The following is a 10,383-nucleotide window of genomic DNA, read 5'->3' as shown; positions in this document are numbered from 1 at the left end:
TGTTCAATGGTAATGCTTAAACACTCATGGAATGTTTGTTCAGAATAAGCAGACAATCATCACTTTGTGATGAAGCGGTTGTGTTTTTCAGGGTAATTTATATTTCATTTAGCTAAAACATTATTTATAGAATTTATTTTTATTTTTTTTTTTGTATGAAACACAATCCAATCATGTGTTTGTAAGCCTTTATGTGTTTCACATGTAAACATTAAAAGTTTCAATCTTGTTAAAAGTACAAAAGCGATGTGATTGTTTCTATGTCTTCAAATCTTATAAACAGTGAAGTAGTCCATTTGTTTATTAATGCTCATATCAGCTTGATCAGTTTATTCTGACTACAGAGAGAAATCCAGAACTCCAGTACAGATTTTACACTGCAAACAAATGTTTAATAAAATATGTCATTTCATTAACATCACAAAATCTATCATGCGTTCAATCAAGTGCACACAGCTAAGATCTTCAAGAAACGTACAAAACAATCATGAGGGTCAATAAGATCTTTATTAATATTCACATTTCAAATAAAACCTTGCACAGTCTGTTTATGCAAATCAGTAGCTTTACCAGAATTAAAACACATCAATCATGTACATCAAACCTGTACTGTAGAGCTCAATCAGCTGCTTCAGGTGTTCAGGTTAAAATCACGATCAGACATGAATGCTGCATACACATTGCTGTCCACAAGAGGGAGCTGATCAACTGATCTCATGCCTGTGCCTGTCATTTTAATTAGTAGTAAAAATGCTTAATAACCGATAAAACAATTAATTCATAAACTGTTCATTACCTCATTTTTTAAATCACAAATAAGGCTAAAGAAATATCATTTAAATTACTTCATAGAGTTTATCCCACAAAATTATTTCTACAAAAATTTAAAATTGACATCTGTTTTTGTGAAAGCTTTAATGGAACTATTTCACATTTATTTTGGTCTTGCCAATATACTCGAATATTTTGGATCTATGTTGAAGCTTTTATTGCTCATAATATCTTGAAAACCTTTTCCTTATCTTATAAACATGTGGTTTTGGGATTTTATGTTAAGGATCGCTCTTTAAAAGATGCTGGTTTTATTATAAATTTTATTTTATTATTATGCAAATTTCACATACATAAATCCAAGTTTTCCAAAAGCAAACCTCTCTTCATGGTGTTAGAAAAAGAGATTCAAATGTATATAAAAGGGATTTCCAAGTCTCAAAATAGAAAAGCAATTAAAACAATAATATATGCTCCTCCTTTAACATTTTTACATAAAAATGTTTGTATATTTGCATTTCTTGTAAAAAAAAGTGCAATAATAACTCTTGTTAATAACTGAAATGAGAAAATGTGAGAAATATATTTGTATGTTATTTGATAATTATGTACCCTCCCCCCTATTTTTTTTCTTTCTCTTCTCCTTTACTTTTTTCCCACTTATTTCATTCTTGTTAAGAAATGTAAAGTGATTGTATTGTATAAGAAAACTGTACATGCTGGTTCTTGTTAAAAAAAAAATTAATAGATTATATTTATTGATGGTGATTTTTCATGCACAATTTAATAATCAGGGGTTCACAATATGCTGCAGATCCGTTGAAATGTTTGGAGAAAAACGTAAAAAAAATTACAAGTTATTGGTCAATGACTTGATTCTAAAATATTATTTATGATGAATACATAAATGTGATAATAAGTAATGAAGCAAATAAATGTTAAACAAAAAATACAAATTACATTATTATTGATCATTAAAAAAGAACAAATGAATACTACTACTATAAGGAGCAGAAAAAACAGTGTAAAAGTACTCAAAAACATATCAGGGTGAAAGTACTTGAGTACTTACAGTTTTTTACAATCGTTTTGCTACAAATTTCAGAACTCGTGTAAATTTTCAAAACTCTAGTCACAAAATTCACAGCCATTGTCAAAACTGTACGTTTTTGCAAAACTCTTAACTCTTTTTTTAAATGCTTGGATGCAATACACACAAGTCAAAGATGTTTTGTTCATTGAACTGAGATCACCTATTCAATATAATACAATTAAACATCAAATTGATCCCATTTCAAAATGCAACTCAAACATTACCTTTGAAATAAATGCGTATTCATTTACTTAACATGATGTTATTATCAACTGATACAAGCACTCAAAATGAAAAATAACTGTTGCATTACTCTTGATGATTAGGAACTGTTGATAATTTTACATGTTTAGATGATGAAAGTTTCAGGATAGATCAAATAACATCAGTTACCATAAAAAAATGACCAAACTGGACTACATTCTTTATAGATTTTATCTTTATTCATCCTTATTCTATATTTATGGTTTCTTTGTTCCATGTACCACTTTTACAGACAATGTTTTCAGATTTGACATTACTGGACTGTAAGAAAGCCCAATCAAAGCAGATCAATGTCAGGCCTGAATTCACATTGACTGAAGGTTCTTTCCAAGATTTTTGAGTAATAAAAACACTGTGATGTAGAGGAGAACCTGTGACAAAATCCACAGACCAGACTGATGGAAACACAGATCCCAAAATAGAAATCTGATATATATAAATATATAGAAATTACATATGTGACATAATAGTTCATATGAATTTTACTTATATAAAAAAATGTCATACTGTACATGTCAAAATATTGCCATTTTTTCAACTGTGTAATAGAATTACAAATATATACATATATGTTATGTAAATATATTATCTAATATGTCATATATTTATATATTTTACCTCAACAAACATATTACATATGTGGTTGAAAAAAAATGTAAACAGGGATTTTTGCACTATTTTGACAAATTATTGACTATGACATTTTATATACAGTAGGGTTGTGACGATGAGGAAATTTCTCCACCGGTTAATCGACATGTGACAACACCGGGAATACCGGTATCACCGTGGGGTGGGGGGTTCCTATTTTTTCTGCTTTTAAATAGCTTATAAATGCATGCGTATTATACTTTCACTTTCAGTTTTGCGGGAATTGCCAGTTTGGCATCAATTGTTTAAATGGAAGACAAGGAAACTACAAAAAATAAAAAATAAATCACTGTTATTAAACACAAAACTTTTTTTAACATACCGGAAAAAACACAACAATGCTACAGGCTGAAATAACTGTGGAAGTTGAAACCAAACAAGTAACAACCATAAAACTTTTATTACGTTTTATTACACACTTGTTGCACACACGCAAAGATATACTTTTTGGTTACATTTGCCAACATAGGAGGAACATATTTGGTTGTCTCTTGTTGTCTTACCTAACTTCAATGTCTTAATGTATTAATTAGCCTAATGTATTATATAATAATAGCTTAGTCCTTACGAAAAATCCGTTTATAAAATAGCCTACATTATTAACGAATCTATAGGGTATTGAAGAAAAACCCAATGTGAAATATGATCCTTGCATAATGATCACAACTAAACAAGCTAGCACTTGTTTTACATATAAACTATAAATAAAAAATGAAAGAAATGTTAAGTAATGGAACATTATGTAAAAAATCTAAAGACTACAGGCTAAATAAAAGCGCTTCGTCAGAGCTAAACATCACCACACGCGTGTCAGTTTACAGCTTCTGTAAAGATCAGACAGCCTATACAGATCACACAATCTCAATAAACATGTGAATGTATAAATATTTTGATAAGTATTGTTATGGAATATTTATAACGATATGATCTTGCTTTCGGTTATATCGATACCAGCTTTGAGCCCTCTCTCACAAGCGGCAGTTGACAGGCGCTGCATAAGGGCGTTATACACTGTCAGTGGCGGAATACACTACACAGCATATAGGCTACTCGCAAGATGTTTTATTCTTAGTTTTATTTGTTTCCGATTTGCGTGTTGTTCCTTTTTTTTTAAATGCCTTTTATTTTTAAAATCTCTCAAGTTAATGTTGTCTATCGGGTAACATAATCTCCCTCAGAGATATTAGAGTTAAATAATGTGGTGCGCAGTATGACTATTGACCAACACCGCCCTGTAAGTTTACACACTGCATAGACTGTGGGTCTACAGCTCTGGGCCCTCATGTACGAAGTCTTGCGTGGAAATCATACAAAAACATTTACAGCTTTGTGCGTACGCAGAAAAAATTCAGATGTATGAAACACTGCATATGCCGAATCTCACGCATATTCTTTGTACATCCGAATGAATGTGTAACTGAGCACAACATGCATGAGCGCAAAACCCCTCCCTGCCTAATATGAATATGCTAATGACTCTACTTTGGCGAAACCCATCGAAAAAGCAATGGCAAAAGCAAGCAAGAAGAGAAACTTTGAACAGAATGTGAATTGGAGGTGCTGCTTTCGGAGGCAGACCAGAGAAAAACTGTGTTATTTGCAAGTTTGTCCTCCGGAATTAACAACAAAAGAAAAAAATAGAGTTGGGAGAGTTTAGCTGATGCGGTTAACACAGTTGGGTCTGAACATTGCACTGTGTGGATTAAAAAAAGAAATAATGCGATGTATAGGTGCAAAATGTTGTAGTACCCTTATAAATCGTACCCATTTTGCCTACGATTTATCACGAGAAGGACAAGTAGGAAGTAGTACACAAAGTTTTTGTGCGTACACAGTGTTGATACATAGAGCATAAACGAAAAATGCAATGAATTGTTTATTTTGGTTCTCATTTTATTTGAAATAATATAATTTATAGGCTACACAACTCCTCCATAACATTGGCTCCAATTGCGTTTTGACAGATATCCTAGATAGTCTTTCTGGCTCAAAGACATTTATGCCTGTTAATTTCAGTGCTGTATTTTGACAGATTTCGCAAAAGCTTCAGCTATTCTACCTGTCAGTTGGTACCAGCCTCAGTTTTGTGACTTGACTCGTTAGGCGTCTGTGTCTGGATGACAGCGAGAGAGAGATGAGATCAGACCTCAGATTCGAAGTGGCCGTACGTCAGTTACTTTATTGCAATTTTTAATATAGGCTCATCTAAATTAACTTTTCATTTATTAAAAGCAGAAATATTGCCAGACAGACGAAGCAGCTTTCAGTTTTTGAAGAGAGCATCCTCAGTGATAAAAGCACGCGCACACACAGGTTAGCCTACACTCTTGTCGGCCTATTCATTATTGATTTTTTTTAAACATTAAACGCATAATAATCAAGTGCAAAAAAGAACAGCTGAACTTTGGAAAAAGTGCTCACGGCTGTTGCCGCGATGGTTGCTTTGTTTTTCTACAGTTGGCTTATTAATGGCGTGGCATTGCTAAATCACTCTTGTTTTAATAATAAAAAAAAAGATAATTTATTATTAAACATTGTGGGATGATGGTCGCGTGATTTTTAAAATGAGAGTATGTGTTGCGTATTTATGGCTATTGATTTTATCTACCCGCGACCCACCAATAGTTGAACATATATGTAGATGTGTTGAAAGTGCGTGTATAAATTTGTTGTTTCCTCCAACTGCTGCCACCTTTGTCAGGCAAAGTTTGCAGATTGCCACATTAATGTCTTCAGGTTCTCTTTTTGCATATGGTTCGAACCCAAAATATAGCCAAACAGGCGCTTTTGCATTGCGTTTTGACTCTTAATCATCCGCCATCCTCTTTCTGTAAATTCTACTCCTCTCGTTCTCTTCATGTGATAAATGAAATATGATGCTTTGTAGCTATATTCAGATAATAATTATAGTGCATGCTCTCGTCTTAAGTAAATTATTTAGAATTATGTTTCCCATTTAATTCAAATAAACATTTAATAAAAAAAAATACTTAAAAAACAAAAAACAAATGTGGGGACGGTGTCACTGTGAAAAAGTGATGTCACCGTTGTTGCGTCTTAAAACCGGTATCACCGTCAACACCGTCTAACGTGGCAAGCCTAATATACAGTACGGAATCCAATCGTAAGTTGCATTTGTTGTCATATATCATGCCATATATCAGCTTTCTATATGGGGACGTGCAGTGAGAAAAAAAATACAGTAAACCTACATTATGATGGAATGAGTAAAAGTAGTTCAGTGTATCCACTGTCTGTACTGTTCAACACTTATGTATAAACCATAATAAAACCTGTATCCTATACTTTACTGAACTCTGAAGTGTCTGCGTTAAAAGTAGTGACTGTTTAGAGTTTTGTATGTAGAGTTTTGAAAATTGACATCAGGGTTCTGAAATTTGTGACAAAACAATAAAAAAAACGTTAATACTTAAAAGTAAAACAGTACAGCTTATTTTAACTAAAATATTTATGTTAATTTAGTTATGTTTTGTTATCTTAAGTGTTTATATTTTGAATTTGGAGAGAAAAACACATAACTTTTCCCACAGCTGTAGGTATGCTCGGTTGTGTGCAAGTCTGAGAGTTACACAGATGTAGTTTGGGGTGCAACAGTACCAGGATCGGGACTGTGAAAAAATGAGAGTGCGCAGGGAGAGGAGCAGGCCCACACTGATAAATGAGCAGAGAATTCCACACATAGATCTCAGGGTCAGGGCATTGTGGGAGAAAGTCGTCTCTGGGGGATGAGCTGCCCTTCAAATACAGATAGAAAAAGTCAAAGATGAAAAAAAATAAGTTATCACAAAACACTGGCATTCTAGGGATAACTAATCAGAGCATTCAGAGACACAAAGCAAAATGTCTAAAACATGCAACAGAACAGTGTAAATGAAGGAGAAAGGACTGGTAAATACTTGCATAAAAGAGTCACTATTAGGGCTGCATCAGGTCTTTTTGTATGCAATGCATCTGCAGAAAATATAATCAATGTCATGTATAAATATGCAATAATATCTTTGTCTTTTAATCTTTCATAAATGATCTAATCTGATGATGATCTAATGATCTAAAATGACTCAAATCCAGAGCATAAAGATGCCAGATTAGTGTGTGAGTGTGCGGCCCATTTTATGCTCCCCAAGTGTGCTTTAAAAGTGAACTTCGTAACAATTGTTCATGAGTCACATAAAAAAAAATGGAAAGACTTCGGTAAAGCTAATAGCACTAGATGCTTAAATAAATAAATAAATGAATGAATGAATAAATAAATAAATAGACACTTACCTTAGTCATTTAGACAGTTCCTGTCATCCCTTCACCCTCCCCGTCCTCTCTATTATTTCATCACAAGGGAAACCAGGAAGCCACACCTGTCTTTTCCATATCTGAGAAAGATAAACCATAGCAGGAATTAATAACTGTCATGATAATTATCATTTTCAGCATTCATTTCCTTATGGATCCACCACACACACAAAATGTCCAAGAAAAAGATAATTGTTTATTTATGCCAAAAACGAGACGTCCCATTTTACTGTCGATATCAAATTACATCTACAAAAGTGGTTTATTATTATACATATAACATATATCCAGTGAAAGCAGAGCATCTACTTTAATGTTTCAAATAATGTTTGTAAACCAAAACATCAAAATTCCTTCATCAATTTCAACATTTTTTCATTCAGACGTGTTTGTTAAAGCAATAGTAACTAAACTCTGCAGGACTCTGGCAAACCCATTTTATTTTAAGCAGAATATTCCTACACAGACCAAAATGATTAATTGGACTTGCAATTTTTTTAAGGTAAGTGTTTGCAAAGAATTTATTTGGGCTGAATTTAAACAGATTTAATTGAACATTACTAAATTAAATGTGTTTAAATTCAGCCCATATAAATTGTTTGCAAACACTTACCTTAAAAAAATTGAGTAAATCCAATGAATCATTTTGTACTGGTATGATTACAAAGCTGAATTTTAACCATCATTTCTTCATTCTTCAGTAGCTGGGTTTCCATCCTAAAGCGACTTTTTTATTTTGTTTGTATTATTATTATTTATTTAAGTGTTAGCACAAAAAAGAAAAGAAAAATCACAATTACGTATTGGGTACATTTCCATCAGGTTGTTAGATATGCTGACTGTAGTGTTGGTAACCTAAAAAAAGTAAACAAAGCAAGCTTAGTGGAGACATCTGATTGGTCACATGCCAAATGCATTTCCATCTCCCATTATTCACATTAACACAATTTAGTCCAAAACCAGCGCAAAATTAAAGTAAAAACAGACTTTGTTATTTAAAGAAGTAATTTTTATTCTAAATGTGGCATTTACATCACTCATTGCTCATGAGATGCTTCAAAGTGTGCTATAATGCAGAGTGATGGAAACCCAGTTAGTGTCATGTGATGCTTCAGACAGAATCTGAATATGCTGATACGGTGCTCATGAAGTTCTCATGAAGTTAAACTATAAATTTCTACTCAATAAAAGCACTAATCTTTTACACTGCACAAAAAAGCTTTGTCTTATTTCTAGTCCAAGTAAATAACAATTCTTTCAAGAAGCACTTTCTTTGCAAACATAAAATAAGGTATATTAAATAATTTGCCAGTGGGTTGAGTAAAATAATCTTATTTTAAATCAAAAACAAGATTATTTTACTTGCTCTACTGGCACTGACTTAATTTAGACATCTTATTTCCCAAAACTAAACACTGTTTATTACATGCTTAGAAACCAGTCTTGATTTAAGATTTTATAGATATTTAGACTGGTCTAAACAAAACCCCTAAGAGAAAAAAACATTTGTTGCAGTGTCATTTAAATGTGTCAATAATAGTGGACATATTTGCATAGTTTTCAAATATATACAGTGATAAAAGCTTCATCAATTATTCGCAACAAGAAAAGTTGATCCTATTAGTCTAGTTTTGACTGTTCTTATTTTCATTTACAACATTTTAACCAGTGGGTGTCAGAGCTTGAGGGTTGTAGAGTATTCAGCTCAATTCAATTCAATTCAAGACGATTGATTGAAAGTTTTGGAAAGCTCTGTTCTTCACATGTAAAATATGGAGCTCTGTTGGTCCCCAGGACTGGATTGCTAAAACAGTTACTGATCCATTCCAACAGAAGTTGTAATCATGCAATAAAAAAGAGGGAAACATGAGGTTATTTAACAAATGTTGCATTATTGAATTGAATTCCAAATACATGATTGCATTAATGCTGTACTCAGTGAACAAAAAAGCATGTACATTTTATTTTTCCCTTCAGAATTAAGAGTGTTATTGTCTTTTTGATAGATTTGTGAGCTCGCAATCTCAAATTTGCGTGATGCAAACCTGCAATTCTGAGGGGTAAAATGTACATTGTGAATTATAAATCTGTAAAAAAGAGATTTGGAAAAAGTTAATTACTTTTTTTACAACTGTGTGAAAAAAATATTTGAAAAAAGTGAATTATTGTTTTAATTAGTGAAAGCATCAAATTTCCACAATCTAGGACAAACTATACAATTAATCAGACTGTTAAGATTAGTTCGTTACCTGTTTGCTAAATAACCCTTTATAATTTCTTTATAACCGTCCCAGCAGAATTAAGGTATATTCACCATGAAATTATATTAATCAGGTTATGAAAGTGCATCCAGCTTCAACAAACTAATGACAGAAAAATGCTTCCACTAACTAGTGTTGGACATTAATACAGATACACTTACTGTCCACCAGGCGGAGCTGAAACACTGATCTGATCTCATGCATTTCTGTGTCTGAATCTGTAGACTAAATGTACTCTAAATGCACTTAAATCTGCAAACACTGACACAACAGTGTGAAACTGTGGTTTTAACTGTGCCCAAGCATTATGAATATCACTGCAAATAAGTAAACAAAAACATACATCGACATAAAACTTGCACATGAACAAATATCGTTGGAGTTTTGACTGTTTACACACCGAGCACATTTGAGTTGAACACGTTTGATCTGTTTTACTGTATCGTTTAAAATAAATTTACCCAAACTGCTAAAAACACACGTTGCTTTACATGTTGAGACGCTGCAATAAATGATTGATTGGCTTTTAAATGTTTTATTCATTTCTCAGCCCTCTTACCTGCGACTGAACACCTCGAGTTCATGATCTGAACAACAGTAACTCATCATCCACAAGAGGGCGCTGACGACCACAGCTTGACATATTTGGCACATGACATTGAGCTATTTAACCTAGTGAATTCATTATTTTGTTCTGGGTGTGTTGTTCAACGTTTTAAATTAGTTGAAATATCTGGAATTTAAACGACCTATCAGGCTTAAATTAACAAGACTTTAACACTGTAACTCGTCCTGTTAGACACTGTAGTGCAGTTCTCCATCCGCTCCACCAGGTGGCGCATGTGGTTTCTCGTTCACTCTGAATCACAGCTTCAGGATGTTGACAGTGTGACGTTTGTTTTGGTGCAGCAGCAGCAGCACGAGTGTACAGTTTTAAACACATAAACTGAAGATGACAGCTCAGTGACAGTGTTTTAGTGTTAATAAACAACATTTGATGTAGTCCGACAACTAAAAGAACCACAACACGCTGAG

At 32.9% G+C, this 10,383-nt stretch overlaps 1 long non-coding RNA gene across 1 annotated transcript; it reads right to left on the bottom strand.

The window, feature by feature from the left end:
• Positions 1–3,171: 3,171 nt before the first annotated feature.
• On the bottom strand, positions 3,172–9,941 carry si:dkey-115f9.3. The gene is made up of 4 exons (XR_223449.6): positions 9,908–9,941; positions 7,067–7,167; positions 6,697–6,751; positions 3,172–6,535 (listed from the first exon to the last, which is right to left on the bottom strand). It is a non-coding gene; the product is annotated as a si:dkey-115f9.3 (long non-coding RNA).
• Positions 9,942–10,383: the final 442 nt, after the last annotated feature.

The sequence above is a fragment of the Danio rerio genome, chromosome 4 (genome assembly GCF_049306965.1).
Source record: "Danio rerio strain Tuebingen ecotype United States chromosome 4, GRCz12tu, whole genome shotgun sequence".
Lineage (NCBI taxonomy): Eukaryota > Metazoa > Chordata > Actinopteri > Cypriniformes > Danionidae > Danio > Danio rerio.
The sequence above is the reverse complement of the archived record's forward strand: the minus strand, read 5'-3'. Positions and strand labels throughout refer to the sequence as shown.